Source organism: Sorex araneus, chromosome 1 (assembly GCF_027595985.1).
Source record: "Sorex araneus isolate mSorAra2 chromosome 1, mSorAra2.pri, whole genome shotgun sequence".
Lineage (NCBI taxonomy): Eukaryota > Metazoa > Chordata > Mammalia > Eulipotyphla > Soricidae > Sorex > Sorex araneus.
In genome coordinates this window covers 340,633,566-340,653,544 of record NC_073302.1, presented here as the reverse complement: position 1 = coordinate 340,653,544, position 19,979 = coordinate 340,633,566, and positions in this window count along the sequence as shown.

Sequence of the window (19,979 nt, the reverse complement as noted above, 5' to 3'; positions counted from 1 at the left end):
TTTCGGTCACTGTTTCTTTAGAATTGCACAAGCTTCTTAGTTTGATGTAGTCCCATTTGTTTTACTTATAGTTTTCTTTGTATAAATCTCTCACATCTTTTGTTAACTTTATTTTGTTAACCATACTTGATATTATGAGCATTTTTAATGGAGCAGACTTTTGATCTTTTATCTTGTAGCTCATTATTTGTTTACATTAATGTTCCTTAAATTTTATGTGCTGAATTTGTAGCAAGCTACTTTGCTGCATGGTTAATTGTTTCTAGGACCTTTTAAGAGCAGTCTTAAAGTTTTCTAAGTATATTATAGTATGCTATCTGCAAATAGTGATAATTTGGCTTCATTTCTAATCAGGATCCTTAGAGTTCTCTCACTGGTCTGATTGATCTTGTTTGAACTTTGAATACTATATTGAGTAAAAGTGGACATCCTTCCCTTGTGCCTTAGAGCAGAGGAAATGCTTTTAGTTTTTCACCACTGAGAATGACACTGTTTGAGGTTTGTTATAAGTGATCATTACTATCTATTATTTTTGTTCTTTATGAGGACGAGATATACCTGGTAGTGCTCAGAGTTTACTCCTGGTCTGCATTCAGGTATCACTCCAGGAGGGTATCAAGAGTTGTGTGGGATGTGAGGGACTAAATCAGGGTCAGCTGCATGCAAGGTAGATACTCTACCTGGTGTACTCTCTTCCAGTTCCTTGGCTCTTACTTTCTTGAAGAAGGTCCTATTTTTTTTAAGGATTTTACCATGAATAGATTTTGGACCTTGTTAAAAGTTTCCTCTGCATCACTTTATAGATCATATGAACTTATATTCCATTTTATTTAATGTGGTACTATGCTAATTGATTTGCAGATATGGAATCATTCTTTCAAGCCTGGAATGAATGCCACTTGATTGTGGCATATGGTATTTTGATATGTTGTTGGATTCAATTTGCTAAAATTTTGTTAAAGATTGTTTTGTCAATGCTCATCAGGTCTAAAATTTTCATTTTTAGTAGTGTCTCTATCTTTTTGATATTTGGATATCAATTTAATGTTGGATTATAGAAGTTTGGGGGAAACATTCCTGTTTCCTCAATATTTTTAAAGTGATTAAGGGGTAAAGAGAGTAAGTCTCCTTTGAAAGCTTGATAAAACCCACCAAAATATCCATCAGAACTAGATCTTTTGTTCTTATTTTTTCCACAACTACAGAGTTTTTTTTTTTAATTTTTTATTGAGTCACCATGTGGAAAGTTGCAAAGTTTTCAGGTTTAAATCTCAGTTATACAATGCTCAAATACCCATCCCTTCACCAGTGCACATATTCCACCACCAAGAATCCCAGTATAGCTCCAACCCGCACCCCCACACCCCTAACCCCCCCCACGCCCCTAGCCCCCCACCCTTAGCCCCCCACCTGTGTAACTAATAAATTTCACTTTACTTTCACTTTGATTGCATACAATATTTCAACAAAACTCACTATTATTGTTTGGAGAGTCTCTCCCCTAAAGTCAGAGCTGCTGAAAAGGAAGCATTAGACAATTTGTTTTCCATTGCTGAGGATGAAGAGGTATGAGGTCGAGTGATGACACTTAGTGGCCTCTCAGTTTTGGGTTTCTGTATTTTAGTATTTTAGTAACTAAGTCCAGAGAGATATCTGCCAGAAGTTGCATCGTTGCCAACTTGTACTTCTCAGTTCCATTAAATTCCACATATGAGTGCAATCTTTCTATGTCTGTCTCTTTCTTTCTGACTTATTTCACTCAACATGATACTTTCCATGCTGATCCATTTATATGCAAATTTCATGACTTCATGTTTTCTGACGGCTACATAGTATTCCATTGTGTAGATGTACCAGAGTTTCTTTAACCAGTCATCTGTTTTGGGGCACTCTGGTTTTTTACAGATTCTGGCTATTGTAAACAGTGCTGCAATGAACATAGAAATACATATGCCACCTCCACTATACCGTTTTGCCTCTCCGGGATATATTCCCAGGAGTGGTATTGCTGGGTCAAATGGAAGCTCAATTTCTAATTTTTTGAGAATCGTCCATATTGTTTTCCAAAAGGGCTGAACCAGTTGGCATTCCCACCAGCAGTGAAGAAGAGTCCCTTTCTCCCCGCATCCACGCCAACACCGGTTGCTTTTGTTTTTTGGGATGTGGGCCAGTCTCTGTGGTGTGAGATGATATCTCATGGTTGTTTTGATCTGCATTTCCCTGATGATTAGTGATGTGGAACATTTTCTCATGTGCCTCTGAGCCATTCGGATTTCTTCTTTAGGAAAGTTTCTGTTCATTTCATCAACCCATTTTTTGATTGGGTTGGCAGTTTTCTTCTTGTGGAGTTCAACCAGTGCATTGTATATCCTTGTTATCAACCCTTTATCCGATGGGTACTGCATAAATATCCTTTCCCATTCTGTAGATTGTCTTTGTACTTTGGTCACTGTTTCTCTTGAGGTGCAGAAGCTTCTTAGTTTGAGATAGTCCCATTTATTTATCTCTGTTTTCACTTGCTTGGCCAGCGAGAAACACATCTGAATAGCCAGAACAAACACAGACTCAAAGTCAAAGGATGGAAAACAATTCTGCAAGCAAACAACTCCCTCAAAAAAGCTGGGGTGGCTTTACTAGTATCAGACAACATAGACTTCAGGTTGAAAAAGATTAGAAGGGATAGTGAAGGACACTTTTCATTAATCAAGGGATATGTACAGCAGGAAGAAATCACACTCCTAAACGTGTAGGCACCCAATGAGGGACCAGCTAAATACCTACAACAGCTGCTAACAGACCTTAAGAAGGACATTGTGGGCAACACGATAGTAGTTGGAGACTTCAACACTGCCCTATCACCTCTGGACAGATCAAGAAGATTAAAACTCACCAAGGAAATAATGACTTTGAAGGAAGAAATAGAAGAGAGAGGGCTAATAGATCTGTACAGGGCTCTATATCCAAAAAAAAGGGAATACACTTTCTTTTCCAGCGCACATGGAACATTTTCCAGAATAGACCATGCGCTGGGCCATGCAACATACCTCAACAGAATCAACAAAATAGACGTTGTACCAGCTATTTTTTCATATCTTTTGTTCTTAAGAGATTAGTGATCGCAAGTTCAAGCGAGAGATTAAAATATTTCTAAATAAACAAAAACCTGAAAATTTGCTATATATGATCAAGATGACAATGAGATATTATATCACAGCAATGAGACTGGTACATATTTTAAAAAATTCTGTGATGGGATGTGGGGAAAAAGAACTCTAGTGAGAACATTGTTCAATTCAATACCTATGGAAAAATATTATAGAGATTTCTTAGAAAACTAAGAATAAAGCTGTCATATTACTTAGCAAAACCACTTTTTGGTATATACCAAAAATTACAAAACTTCATACAAAAGGAATATGCACACCATTATTCATTGCAGCACTTAGCACAATAGCTCTAGCACTGCACTGTTGCACTGTCGTCCCATTGTTCATCGATTTACTGGAGCGGGCACCAGTAATGTCTCCATTGTGAGACTTGTTGCTACTGTTTCTGGCATATCGAATACGCCACAGGCTCTGCCATGCGGCAGGATACTCTCGGTAGCTTGCCAGGCTCTCTTAGAGGGAGAGAAGAATCGAACCGGGTCGGCCAAGTGCAAGGCAAATGCCATGCCCACTGTGCTATCACTCCAGTCTAGCACAATAGCTAGGATACAAAAATCAACCCAGGTGTCAAGTGACAGAAGAGTGAATAATGAATGTGATATGTATATTTATGAAGGTGATTCATACATATATACACACACAAATGATAAAATCATAAAATTTACTGAAACTTGGATGAAACTGATGGATATAATGCTAAGTGAAGTTAATCAGAAGAAGAATAAATACCATATTATCTCACTTATCTGCAATATATAAACTAATAGTGCAGCAAAAGGCAACATATCCAAGGGAGGGCAGTTCACTAGGCACTCTAGACCCTAGAGTATAGAAATTAGAAGGACAGGGAAGGAAAAAACTAAGGTGGGGAATAAGAAGAGGTGGACAGGAGGCTACTGGGCCAGGGCCTTAAAGCCTAGGGGTGTAGAGCTATGGCATAGGTACATAAATAAGCCATGGAGACAATACTTCAAGCAGGAAATCCAAACTACAATTACTAAGCATAAAAATATGCCATGGATATAGGCCAGGAGGTGGGAGGGAAACTTGGGGCATTGGTAGAGTCTTACCCTCACACTGATATAAGATCAGTGTTGAAACATGTGTGCTTATACATTGTGAGTTTATATTGTGAACAGATTTATAAACCAGGATCCTTACTTAAAATATATAAATAAAAATTTTAAAAAGTAAAATAAAAATAAAATTTGATAAATCACCTTGGTGTGCCAATGTAATTTATCAAAGATAAAATGAACATAAATATTTATAACATGATAGCTATGCATATGAACTGTTTTCTACGGGGAATTTCTTAAGCATAACACGTAAGATAAGAACATTCTAAAAAGAACAGTAATAAAAACAGAGTAGAATAAAATTTCACATCTAGATTGGTTCAAAATGTCAACCTATAAAACCAAAACAATAAACATTAAAAATTATAGAAAAATGTCTTAAGAAAACAACATGTTGGATGCGATAATATATTAAAGTATAATATACGAGTATAGGATAATTTTTATATTATTCTGATATATATATATATTTATATACATATAAATATGGGGGCAGGGAGAATGCCTGGTATATTCCTGGGTACCTATTGCCTCCGTGTATGCCTCTAAATACTCTTGTGACTAAGTATTCATTTTTTCCCCCAACCTTAAGGCAAAAGCTCACTGAGAGAATAATTTTTATTCCACTATTTAAATTTTCCTCTTTTCTCATTTCCTTCTTGAATTCTTTTTTCTCTTAGCTTTATATCTGTCTCTGCCAAGTACATTTAATTGAATCCATTAAAGTTAAAAGTGCATATAACAACTCGATTAAAAACCAGGCCAAACACCTTAATAGACATCTCACCAAAGAATATGTACAGATGGCAAATAAATACATGAAAATATGCTTCAAATCAATCATTAGGAAAAGAAATTTATACAAATTATGTACCACTATACATCTATTAGAAGAACCAAAATCCAAAATACTGACAGTATCAAATGGTGTTCAAATAAAAAAAATATTTTCTCATTGCTAGTGGAATGCAAAATGGAAGTCAGTTTGGCATTCTTACAGAACCAAACATACTCTACCATATGGTCTAGCAGTTAAGGTCCTTGGTATTTACCCAAAGCAGCTAAAAATTATGTTCACACAAAAATCTATACATGAATGTTTATAACATTTCTTCATATTGCCAAAACTTAGAAGTAACCAATATATATATGTATATATATATATATTTAGTGAGTAAATAGATATAGAGAATGACAGAACTTCCAAATGATGGGATATTATTTTGTGCTAGAATGAAATGCTTAGCCCGTGACAAGACATGGAGTTTCGTTAAACACACGTTACTGAATAACGAAGTCAATATGAAATTACTACAAACTGCATGGTTCTAGCTAGGTGATTTTATGCAAAAGGTAAAACTTTGGAAATGTTTTACTATTATCAGTCGTGAAGAGAGATGAGTATAAGGCACACAGGTTTTTATAGTAATGAAGCTTCATATGACACAGTAATTATGGATTTATACCATATATTCAGCCATACCTATGAACCTCTGGTATTGAGAGAGAAACCCAGTGTAAACTGTGGATTTTAAACAGTGATGATGCAGTTATGTATGTTTATCATTTATAACAAATGTCTCCCCTAGGTAAGCAAATGGATGAAGTGGACAGGGAAATATAGGAGATCTTTATATGTTTCTTTCAAACTTCTTGTGGGTATAAAACTGATCTACAAGAATAAAGTCTATTTTAAGTGTATGTTCAATTCACAAAACTTTGACAACCCCCCCTTCATAAGAATCTAACTAGTGGTTACACTGAATCTCAAGTTTATAAGTTCTCATATTTTATAGGGAATACTAGAAAATGCGTCTCTCCTGTGCTTTCTTCTGCATTTGATATATTAGTTTTATCATATAAAGTTATATTAGAATAACTTTACTATCTACTATTTGAAGAAAAATCACTTAGAAATAAAAGTAAGGATGCTGAATGGGAGATGGTGATAAGAAAAATAATAGGAAGAAGAAGAGAGTAAAAGAGAAAAGTTAGTTTATACACTAATAGTTTGAAATGTTGATCCTGCTGAAAAGCATTATGTTGTTTCCCTTAGTTTATTTCCTACAAGAACTACAGGAATTTGGATCAAATTTTTTGTTATCACCATCAATGTGAAAAAGAAGAAATGATGCTTGGTAAATTGTCTGAGTTAGTGAGTTCTACAGTCAGCTTTAAAACCAAAAATATCTGACACTGGAGTCAAACTATTAGTAATTATAACATTGTCTGAATCATCTCCAGTTCTGTTCTCTGAACCACTTCTTCCAAAATAATAGTGTCTGTCAGTCAAGTTTTAAAAAAATTGTCTACTGGAAACTCAGTTTCTACCACAGTATCCCCACTTGTTCTGCTGGATTAGGTCTTTCAACTGGGCTCTAACAGTTGATATCTCCATAACTAATGTCTTTCTTAGATTTTTCTAATCTTCTCAATTAGTTTCTTTCATAATATTTCTAAATATCTTCTTTTTTCCACTAGTCTTCATGTCTTCAAATCATTCATCACAGCCTGCCAGAGTGATTACTTGGAAAATGTATTTTATATAGTGGGTAGGGCATTTGCCTTACATGCAGCCAACAAGGATTTAATTCCTTCATCACTCTCAGAGAGCGGGGCAAGCTACCAAGAGTATCCTGCCCACACGCAGAGTTTGGCATATCTAATACCCGGGGTGTATTAGATATGCCAAAAACAGTAATAACAAGTCTCACGATGGAGACATTAGTGGTGCCCGCTCGAGCAAAGCTATGAACAACAGGATGACAGTGAAGTGCTATATATTAAAACTATTCTCTCAGTCTTTATCACTGCAGAAATATAATCACATTCCTTATAAAGTCGCAAACAGAAAGTTTCAGTGATATTGAGAATCCTGTAATACCCCCACACACTTCTGGTTCAATTTTATTCCATTTTTTTCTGTTTCTCTATCTGTAACATAGTCCCCATAGCCCTCTGATCAACTCTGCTCTGATGTTTAACTTGTTTCCATAGGCAAGGCTGGTCCTTTTTCCCCTCTCCTCATAATCAAAACGTTTACTTCTGTTATGTATTTAACTCCTATATAATCATTGCCATTCTAGAAGCCTGTGAGTTCCTTGTTATCAGTAACTGTTACATTTAGGGCTCACCTCTAGTCCCATATACATTTGTAGCTTTATCCCACCAGGTATAATTGATGTGTCTGTCATATTACACTGAATTGTATCCTCCATTGCCTCATGATTTACTACTTCTGTACACTTAACTGTTCAGGCAATCCTCTCTCTCTAAATAAATTTTCTCCCCAATTCCTACCTAAAAAAAAAACAAAACAAAAAAACACTGACATACTCAAGTCCAAACCAAGTATCAGCATCTCAGAATTGTTTATTCTACTTGGAACTTCCATGATGTTCTGTAAAGTTTGGTCTTATCTCCTTAACACTTTATTATTTTCTACTTTATATCAAACTTCCCTTTGTTCATAACTTAGTTCCTCAGTTTGAATCCATCTCTTGAGGCTTTTTAGAAATAAAATCTTAATCATCTACTTCCTATTCACATCTGTTCTACTCATACTTTCTTCCTGTCTCTAGCCCAACCAGGTTTGAGAAATTAATGAATTAACACTAGTGACTAATTATATTGGCCAGACTACTCTCACTCCACCTATGTCCCATTTATGAAAGCAAGGCATCCCAGTAGCAACATTAATGTTACAAGCAGTTAAAACACAAAAGGGGAGGGGGCTGGAGAAATAGCAGAGCAGGTAGGGTGTTTGCCTTGCACGCAGCCGACCAGGGTCGATTCCCAGCATCCCATATAGTCCCCTGAGCACCGCCAGGGGGTGATTCCTGAGTGCCGAGTGTGACCCAAAAAGCAAAAAAACAAAACAAAACAAAACAAAAAGAATGGCAGAGCTGTGTTCGCTTCATAGTAAGTACATTAACACATTATTTTTTTTATTTTATAGGGTAGCTCACAATATTTGATTACATTTAATATTCAAGCACCAATCCCACCATCATTATACCCTCCCACCACCATATTTGGGATGCTTCCATCCCAAGCCCCAAGCCCTCCCAAAGCACAACTGAAATAATATATTTTGTATTGGTTTTTATGAAAAACTGCTAAAAATGCTTTAAAAAATATCCAAAGAGGAAACAACGTGAAGATTGTTCTATTTTGGCAGGGGCAATTAAGACCTTCTTTCAGATATCACTAACATGTTGTTGAATGTTGAGTGATGTGAACTTTCATATGTATATATCTGAAAAAATATACATGCATATATAAATATTTCTCTCTCTGATTGGTTGTCTACTATTTGAACCCCATCAAATGTGGTGTGGTACTTTTGGAGAATAAGTAGGGAGTGTCTTATGATGTGCTGTGTGGCCACATTTGTGGCCGTGCATTCCAGGAATAAGTTCACTCCTGCGTGAGGGTTGGCTGAATGTGTGGGGAGTGTCCTGGAGCGTGGCAGTGGTTGGGGTGTGGAGGTTTTCAGCTGCCAGCGCTGGGTTCCACAGGGTGGGGAGGGCTCTCACCTGCCCTTCTCTGGGGCGCCCTGAGTGAAACAACCTGGCATGGGGTCCAGTGGCCTGGCTATGGCAGGCGTCATGCTGTTCCCTTCTGGGAGAGAAAGACGTGCAATCTCACTCTTTTTTTTTAAATATTGACTTTTCTCCATACTTCTGTAATGATAAAGTTTTAAAAATTATGTGTGAAAATTCCTAGCTGTTTTCTTTACTAGCTGTGTGAGTTAGAACATGTCACTTGATTTCCTTAAACTTTAATTTTCTCCTCAATGAAGATAACAATGCATGCAGTGAATAGTTGTGGAAATGGAACATGATTTTTCTCCTACATTATTTTTTAAACTTCTGGACTGTTTCATATTTTCCAAAAAGGATAGACGCTATTTGAGGGCATCACACTGCCATTAGTCCAGTAGAAGATGATTTCTCTCCCTTTCTATTTATTCGTGACTGCATTAATTCACCCAGAAGAGTGATTTTCTCTGCTGCTAGACAGTCCTGAGTACTCAGCTCCATTCACTTTGGTCAGCTCTTTCAGACATTCTGTGCTGTACAAATATCTGTTATTTTCTATTATTCATACTTCTGTCATTTCTATAAGACCCCACATAGCATATTTGTCAAAATAGGGACATCATTCAGATTTCGCTTGCTGAACTGGCAGACTTTGATACTTAGGGAACCTGGGAGGCAATATAGCCAGACTTCCACAGACATGCAGCCCTCCACTTCATCACCATCTTCCTTCCAGTTCTGGACTTTCAAGATTTGTTAAAGAAACACCTGGTATAGATGGAACACGACTGAGGAAGAATGGTAAGCAAAGAGATTTCTTATCAATATTTGAGATAAGAAATGTTTGAGACCAGAGTGACATTAAAATGGGGTTTAGCTCAAGAACTTCCCAAGTATCCATATTGTCCTAGAAATCTGTTTGATTTTTAAAATTATGATCCTGGACAGGCACTGACAGCAAGTAGCCTATCTGAACTTCCAAGTCCCTGTTGGGAAAACTTCAGAAGAAGGAAGCTGATAGTTTCTTTCAGGCCACAAACCCATGAATAGGTGGAAAGAGGAGAGATGATTTTAAACATGAGTCCTTAATCTGCAATTCTTTAAAAATGCCTGTGAGAGGCAACCTTATAAAATCAGGTATGGAATCTGAGTTTGGTGCTTGAGGCCCTCCACATATACTTGAATCACAGTAGTTCAGAGTTAATCTATTTTTAATATACTGGAATTATTCATGATACTTTGGTTTCTTTCTTTTTTTCTTCAGAAAACAGTTGTATTACTAATAAAGACATCTGAATTGGTGCCTTCGGGGTTTTGTGAGAAAATCTCCAGTCATTCTCTATATTAGATGCATTTCTGGTTTTTGAAAAATAGCTACCAAAAAGGCAAAGGCTGCTCAGATAAAGAATTAAAGTGGTTCTAAGAACTTAGAAGAGTACCCGAACCCATAAACATGTGAAAACCAATATTTACTTTCTTGTTTTTAGACAAAACTTTTCAAAAATGTATTTCTTACTATTTCCACTTCCTCTCATTTAAAAAGTCAGTCTTACTGGACTTCCATGTTTATTGCTATACTAAAATGTTACACTTACATTACATGAATATTTCCCATTTATTATCTCACATTATATCTCAGCAGCATCTTCCTGGTAGTCATTTCCTTATTCTTGAAAGCAGGTTTTCTCTAAGACTCCAGGATCTCAAATGCTTCGGATTGGCCTTCTGTTCTTAATCAGTCTTCCTTTAAGATTCCTTCCTTTGTAACTCGCACAATCAATTTCATTCCTCATTCCTCTTGTTTCAGTGTTCTGTCTTTGCTGAACTTATTTTGTACCCTGAATTTAATTAATCCCAAGAAACTTTGACTCCTAATTGTTTCTTCCAACCCTGAGCTGTAGGCACAAAAGCTTCATATATATTTTCCTACAGGCATCTCAACCTCAAGATGTCCAGAGACTCTTCTCTATCATCTGGTCTTATATTTTACTTTGGCATCATCATCACTATTACCAGTGCAAACTGCATACTTGAGGTCAGGAAATTGAGCATCACCCTTGATTCTAAAATTGTTACTTTCTTTCAATTCTCTCATATTGAATAAAAATGTGGGAATAATTTTGATATTCTTTCAGGTGTCCCTGATAGAAAAGTATCTCAACGTTTATTCCATTTCTTGATTTTACCCGTGATCATTAGGCATTTTTCCAAATGGAATATTGATACTGGTGTCCCTGAATTCAGATGTGCCTTCTCCAATGTATTCTTCACACTTCATAAAAACTAATCATTCTAAAATACATATTTTAGATCTTTCTTAAATACTCATTAGCTAAACTTCTGTCACATGACTCATAAGATAAGATCATTCCAGTTTAACTGGAAAGAAAGAAAGAAAGGAAGAAAGAAAGGAAGAAAGAAAATAAATTTAAGCCTGATTTGCTCTCTTGTAATGATGCTTGAGTATATTTTGGAGGATAGGAGGTGTTTATGTGGGTAAGGCAGGTGGAGTAGTTCAAGGAGAGTAACGAAAGTACCATGTCTCCTCCAAATCCTGGATTAATTTTTTCATATAAGTGGTTCCTTAGCAATCTTAGAGTTCTGAAAAGTTTGAAAAGGTCAGATTTCTGAATTAGTTTTTCAGGTGAAGGGCAGCTCACTGATAAAATAATGAAGCATATCACAAGAAATAAAATAAAGAACTTCTTAATCTTTAAATTTACTTTGTGTTCCTTAAGTCAGTTTTGTTTAGGTTTTACCATGTCTCTACACAACACCTTCCAAGGTACTAGATTGGTGTTCTTTTTAATCTCTTACATATAAAATGTTAAATTCAGAATGCAAAGATCAATCCATTGGTTAAAATATCAATATAAAAAGAACAGCTGGCTCGCTCAATTTCCTGAAAAAAAAAAAAAGATTCCTGAATGTATCTGGCAGATCTGTCATCTTTTCTCGAGCCAAGTGACACATGAGTTATACAATGGGGCTTCAAAGGGTTCTAACCATATTGCACAGCAGATGCTCTGAAACTATTATTCAGAGAGTGTGCCCAGGCCCCCTATTGCCCTCTGGTTCCCTTGAAGCAATTTATGACCTACTCTCTCTTTGCATCAGTTACATTAGACTACATAATCCAAATGATGCATTAACCTTAGCTCTACTTCAATTTCTCTGAACCATCACCACAACCTCCATACTTCACATGTCCTCACTGTCTGTATACACTGCATGCTCTTTCACATATTTTGTAACACAAATTTGTTTCAGAAATTCATTAGTAAGGAAAATGACCTATAAGTTATAGAGTGAAGTTTTAAATTCTTAGTTCTCATCCTTTCTGCTTTTACTCTACTATAAATCCTCGAACAGCTTTCATTTTGGAGGATAATGATTTTCTTCTCATTTTTATTTCATCTTATTTCCTAATCAATCTCACCTTTAAATTAACCTGGGTTAGCCCTTCATATGATGTTCACCTATATGGAATTCTATAGATTGTCCTCAGATCCACATTTTAGAGTATTCAATAGTGTTCATTATAATGCTACTTTAAATGAAATCGTATTTGACATATTGAGAGTACAAAATACTTTGCATTTATAGATCTTGTGGAATTCATGACTATTACCTACACAGCAGCAAATCATGAAAATTAGAGTTAAAGAAGTCTTATTAGGACTGAGTCTATCCCCAGAGGCAATGTAGGAATGTTACTTATAATTCAATATTTATTAAGCTTCCCAAGAGCACTTGGGTCTTTATATGACAAAGATCTGAACAGAGTCAGAGAAAAAATTTAAATAATGTGCTATCACCCTGTTCAGTTTTCTCTTTAATGTACCTCAGAAATGAGGCTCCTAGTGTTTTTCACAAATATCATTATCTGGATTTTTATATTTATCTAGTATGATTTTTTCTGGTATCTATTTTATATATTCATTTGAGTTTATGATTTAACTTACCATATACCAGTTAATAATCAGAAGCAAAATAAACATAAAAAAGACAAACACTGAGAATAACTTGAGACTATAAAACTAGCTAATCTTGTCTCTTGAATTCTTTCACTGACTTGATTGAACTAAAAATTTATTACTATTACAGATATCAAGTATTTTATTATTAAAAATACTGATAAAATGAATACATATTATGTTTCACAATTTTTTTCAGTGCTAGGATCTATGTATTTAATACCAATTTCTTTATTTAATACCAGTATTTTATTATCTTCATTCTAGAGTGGATAACTATGTTTTACTCTAATATATTTTTAGTTTAATTTTTTTCTTTCATCATATAATAAATTAGATATTTATCCTTTATTCTATTCCAATTGGAAAATAGACACTATGTAGTAATCCTTCCAAATAATCTCAATTTATCATGCCCTTTCCCTCAGTTCCCTGATATATCTATATTCCACAACCAACCAGGGGACACAAGTTAGGCTATCACCAAAATCTTTTCTGAAAACAATTATATATGTTTTAAAGAAGGACTGATATTATTATTCAACTATCACTGTAATAGAAGCAAACAACTGAAAATATCTGCAATTGGAAATACAAAATGCTTCTTTTGATTCATTATAGTCAATTATATTAAAATATCTATAATTTCAGATCTGCCATTGATCATTTGGCCTTCAGAAATAGTCCATGACCTTTCTTTGGTTTTATTCCATTTGCATACAAATTTATTTGAAAAAGAATTGGAGTTTTTCAATTTTTCTAATTAAATTCATTTTTTTAAAAAGATATCTTATGTTTCATCCCTATGGAAAACAGTATAGGGATTATCAAAAATGTAAGAATAGAGCTTTCACACAACCCAGCAATTTCACTTCTAGATACCTACACCCAAGACAAAAAAAATTCATTGAGTAAACACATGTACACTATTTCCATTGCAGCACTTAAAAATATAGCTAGGATATGGAATTAACCCAAGAGTCCAATGACAGATCAGTGGACAATGAAGGTGACATATATGTACACAATGAAATTCTATAGAGCTGCAAGAAATGATGAAATCATGCAAGTTGCTGTGGTTCTAGATAAAACTAGTTGATATCACATTAAGTGAAGTACATCAGAAGAAGGTCAAAAACTGGACGGGCTCATTTATCTGTGATGTATATTATATAATAACAAGGAATTCAAGGTGCCAGTGGTGAGCAAATCCTTCATCCTAGATTACAGAAATGAAAAGGCCAGGAAGAAGAGTAATAGAGAAGAGCATTGGAGGTAACAGGGCAAGTGCAAGGGTCTAAGACACATTGAAGGTGTAAAGGGGTGGTATATGAATATATCTAAACAGCAAAATTATCACAGTGTGAATATGTTACCCACACTACAATAATTAAGCTTATATGCACCTGTTAATGATTTGGGTAGGGGGTAGGTGGGTGGGAGGGTACCTGGAGACATAGACCTTGGTGGTGAGATTGGTATTGGGAATATTATATGCACAAATCTCTATTATGGACACATTTAAATTACAGTACCTAAATTTAGAAAATTAACCTTATATTTTATTTTATTTTTTGGGAGTAACATCCGGCACAGGGGTTACTCCTAGTTCTCATTCAGGAATTACTCCTGGCACAGCTCAGGGGACTATATGGGATGCTGGGAATTGAACCCACGTCGTCACGTGCAAGGAAAACGCCCTCCCTGCTTTGCTATCTCTCCAGCCCCTTACCTTATATTTTAAAGATATTTAATAGCTTGTGATTTGGTGTTAAGTTTTTATATGATGTAATCTCAATCTGTATTCTAATTACACTTGATTAAAAATCTGATCACATTAGAAATCCATAGGTACAGTAGAAGAATTTTATACATCAGTAAACTAGTAATCTGTTTACTTTGTCTTTGCCTTGTAAGGTGGCATTTTTACTTTCACTTTACATATTAGGAAACTAAAGCTGAAAAAATTATGTAAATTTATTAGATGACCATGTCTAGTATAAAGTCAATCTGAAATGAGATTAGACCTGACTGAAAAGCCCACTCTGCTTACACCATATCAGAACGAATCTTAAATAGTAAGTCAGAATCTGGTACTGTTTCTGGTTTAAAATATTTTTCCTGAGGGATATGAAGTCTAATACTTTTAGCATCTCTGCTATGCCAGACACCTTTGTAAACACTAATGTGTGCTATGTACTTTAAATTTACAACAATCCAAAGGAGAAATGCCAGAGAACAATTGGACAGATAAATGAAAGTTGCATAGCAGTTTGGTATAAAAGCTAAGGCTTGACTCCCTCTGTCTTTTATCAGAGTTTGGTACCACACCATGCCATCCTTACCCAAGGCACCTCTAGATTTGAGACTAATATATTTCATATGCAAATGGTAAGTGCTAATAAAGCCCAATCACTGTACATTGTAAGGAGAAAATCTCTCTGTCTCTCTCTCTCTCTCTTTCTCTCTCTCGCTCACTCGTTTGCTCTTTCTCACTGTCTCTATGTATGTGATTTTGTTTATTATTATGGCCCTACTTTCTGCAATATATGAGTGTAGAATATTTGGGAAAATTGCTGTTTACTTTTAATTAAGACTGCTCGAACTTTCCTCAAATCATCAGTTACTCAGCTTATCTCCCTGACCTACCACCTCTTTTGACTTCAGTTCTCATCTCTAACTTTATTCCACTTCATATTTAACCTCAGAAGAGTACCTGATATGTCCAATAGATGTGAAGCATCACAGTAGAGAATATGTGTTTTACTAAATTAAACAGCACTTAATAGACTGATATGTATTAAATCTATTTATAAAATAATCATACTGTAACGTGCCAGAGATATGTATGTATTCATGTACATATATACATGTATGTAACAAAGACTTTTGTATTATTTTCAAATACATAATCAATGGAGTTAAAATTTATCACATACCAAGTTATCATAAAGGACAATATTGAAGAAATATTGAATGTTTGAGAAAAACAATTCATTGTTTGCTCTTTTAGGAAAAGGCTCACTGCAAAGCTGCTCATGTGTCTCTCTTTGGTAATATTTGCATGTATACAAAACAAGCCTAACATTTCTTCTTCAGCAGATACAATTCCAAGTTTAACATGACCTAGAAAACAGGCTATTGTTCATTTCCTTTGAAGAGTTATGCTACTGTCTGTGGCATACTGAAAAAATACATCCCATTTTTGTCAGAAAGTAGTGTCCCAATTTACATTATTAAATCGAAAAATCTTATTGGGTCCACAGATAAAAAATGACATCAAAGAAAACAGCTAACTTTTGACTGGATTTCTCAACAGTCCGAAAATTTGGGAGTTTTAAGATTTGGGTCTTCCTCTTGGTCTAACATTGTCTCCAGTGTGGTTATCTTGTTGAAATCACTTAGATTCTGAGCAAATTGGTTTCCAGGAATGTAAATGAGATGATGTTTTATTTTGTCCTGTACATTAAGAATCTATGAATATTTTCTCCATCCATCCAATGTTTGAAGCATGTCATGTGTATAGAACAGTCAGTAGCTGGTGAAAAGTAGAATATATAAGGATATATAAGGATGTAGATAAAGTAGAATCCTGCAATCTCATTCCCTAGGTATAGAATATAGTCAGGAAGTTGTATTATCCAAGTTTTATATGTAAATTTATGTAAAAGTTATTTAAAAAGTCAATGCTTTAGCTTCCTTGCCATTACCTCCACCATTGACAGTTCTGAACTTGTGAATTACACCCTACATGAGCACAACTCTGCAATTCTTTTTTTATCCAGATTACAAAGCCACTGAACTGTCTTTTCATCTTGGATGCTCCATTGAACATACTATACAATTTTTCAACACCATAATTTTATCTGAGAACATCTGCAGAAAATTTGGAACACATTTTTTTCTTTTCTAGCACTTGATTTCCAGCCTCAGCCTCACATATCATTTATTCTTTCATATTGCCTGTGACAGATTATTGGGCAAACTATCAGCAATGCTTCTGTTTTGAAGAGTGTCAATGTGAATAAAAACTGAGCCAGAATAACATCATCATTAACAGAATTCCTAATTACCTGTTTAACCTATGGATAGATCTATTCTTTTTGTAATATTAAGCAAGTGACATTTTCTTCACTCCTACTAGTCATTCATCATTTCAAATTACTTGTTATTATGGAAACAATCTCGTATGGTCAGACTACAAGATGATCAGACTTCTTCATCAAGATCCTGAACTAACAGTTTGATGCTCTTTGTGTTCCTGGAGCAAGCAGACACCATTGGGCTACACTAGCATGCAACAGGGACGAATGAAGATGTTACTAGCACCCGCATGAGCAAATCGATTAGCAACGTGATGCCAAGTGATACAAGTGGTACAAGTGATGGACCAATATTATTTTATTCATACATTTTCTTTCCCAAATAATGCTTCCTAAAAAAAATAATTTTTTCAAAGCCTTCACAAAGTCAATGTTTCACAAGTGAAGGAGTTCAATGACACATTTATATTTTAGCTCAGTAACACACACATAAAAAAATTGCTTTCCACTATAACTTTTCATTCTGCACCAACTAGTTTTCCAGGTCTTATTTCCTCCTTTCCAATGACATAAATTAGGAAAGGAATATACACAGTCATCAGATACTCTGTCCTTGACTTCTTTCTTACCAAAGACCCATTTCTTATTTTCTTGGATCCAAATATTTATTTTAACATTATTTTCTTATTTTCTTATGGACTATCTTGCGTCTTTCTATTCATCCCAGCTGAATTTTATTTATTTTTCAGTTTAAATTGTTTTATTTATTTTGTTTTATTCATAAAACAATTTAAATTAAAAATAAATAAATAAATAAAATTCAGCTGGGATGAATAGAAAGACTCAAGATAGTTAGTCCATAAAAAATAATGTTAAGTAAATAAATGTACCTTTGGGGGTAGCAGGAACCACTCCGCCCAGAATGCTGGCAAAGGGCATTGTATCTGGGTACCTTAGTCACTTGGGGGGACTCTGGGATGTAGGCCCAAGGATTGGAATCGAGGGCTTCCTGGCTTTTCCCCAGTGATCTCCTGTCTCGTCTCACCTTCCTCATCCTCTTTCTGCTGCTGGGGTCAGACTGCCCCCAGCCTTTTGGGCTGTGAATGGAAGGTTTTTGTTTGTTTTTAAGTTTTTATTAAAGCACATAATTTACAAGGTTATTTGTAGTTGATGCATGGGAGAGCCTGGCAAGCTCCCCATGGCTTATTCATATGCCAAAACCAGTAACAATGATGGGTCTCATTCCCCTGACCCTGAAAGAGCCTCCAAAGTGGCACCACTGGGAAGGACAAGTAAAAAGAGGCTGCTAAAATCTCAGGGCTAGAACGAATGGAGATGTTACTGAGACCACTCAAGAAATTCGAAAATCAACAGGATGATAACAATGATGATGATGATGATGATGATGATGATGATGATGATGATGATGATGATGATGATGATGACGACGACGACGATGACAACTTTCCAACAGACTGGGGTATTTAAAAACTAAAGCACATTCTGGGGGCTAGAAATGAAAATCAAGATGACTGCAAGGTTAGTATCTTGTGAGGTTGTATTTTCTGGTTTGTAGGCGGCTTTCTCTCGTGCTCCCACTGATAGTCTTCTCTCTGAGAGTCTGTCCTAATCATATGTCTTTAGAAGGACTGTAAGTTCCATGCAGACAATAAGTCATCTCCTCTTTCCAGTTGGGAAAATCATAACACTAAGTTAAAGGTGGAAAGGAAAAAATCTGAATTCAATTACCTTCTTTGTCCACATTTGTCTCGGTGTCCTATGGTTGGGTATTAGAGAACTACCAGCATCCAACCACTTTTCGATTGGAACCTTTTCACCTTTCTTACCAGATAACCTGCTTTCAACTCCTAAAGTACAGTGTCTCTTTGCCAGAGAAGTTCATTTATCTCAAAGGTAATAATGAGAATTATTTATGGTGAATATAATCTTCATCTTTGTGATTTTTTTTACCTTTTATACTAACTTATACCAAGAAATAAATAAAGCTCAATGCCACACTAAATCTAAGAGCTTAAAAGCAGGTCTTTTGATTTGACATGTTTTGTTCTTTGGTCATTCTTCTCTTACACACACACACACCCCTCCTCCAATGAATGCCCTTTCTCTTTTCCATACAAACACTGATATTCAAAAAAACAGGAGATTAAATGTGAAATTTAAGTAGCAAGGCTTATTCATGCATAAAAATTAGAAAGAAAATTAAATGATCCAGTTTTGATTTTGGTACAACACATGTTGTTGTTGTTTAACACAGACTGTGTCCTAGTGGAGAGGAATCCCAGTATTGGTTTTGACTTATACGTTCCTGCCCTGCCTTCATCCTTACTCCATCACTTAAAATTACCTAAGCTGGGGACTGGGGTGACAGACAGCAGAGAAAGTATTTGTCTTGCATGGAGCCAAATAGAGTTTGATTGTTGGAACCCCATATGTCCCTTGAGCCACACGGGAAGTGATCTATTAGTGGAGAATCAGCAGTCAGCCCTGATAACTTCTAAGTGTGACTCACAAACAAAAGCAACAACAACAAAAATCTCAAGACATCTAAGCTTAGGAGTCTAATGTTGATTCTTGTTCATGTGTTTTGAAGGTGTCTTGGTTCAACTAGTCGTGCTTAGCAATTTACATAACAATTTTTGTGTTGAAAACTACAAAAGCTCAAAAAGTAATGTAAATAGAAGGATAATTTAAGAATCAATGTTGCATTTACTAGAAATCTCCTTTTGGCTTATCTAAATATTTTCTACCCAGATGAACTTTAAATGACTTGTGTATGTCCCTGTCTCCAAGAACCACTTGAATAATGTTGCAATTAATATGTACAGTCACACAAATTTATCCCATGAATATAAATATACTCTCAATATAGTATACCTACATTTATGCTTAGTCTCTAGGATAAACATCAATAGACTTAACTGGAGCAATGTGTACAGTCTGCAACTGAGTACTGAGCATGCAAAATGTAGTAAAAAATAGATGCATAAATGATTGATCCAATGTTAATCATGTAGTATCATGACTGATGGGAATTCTCTGTATTAAAGTCCACTGCCGGGGAATTTGTTATACAGGGTAATTCATGAACTTTTATGTATAATTGTTATAAGCAAATGATCTGAATGAGTTTCTATTTGAAACTTTGTAG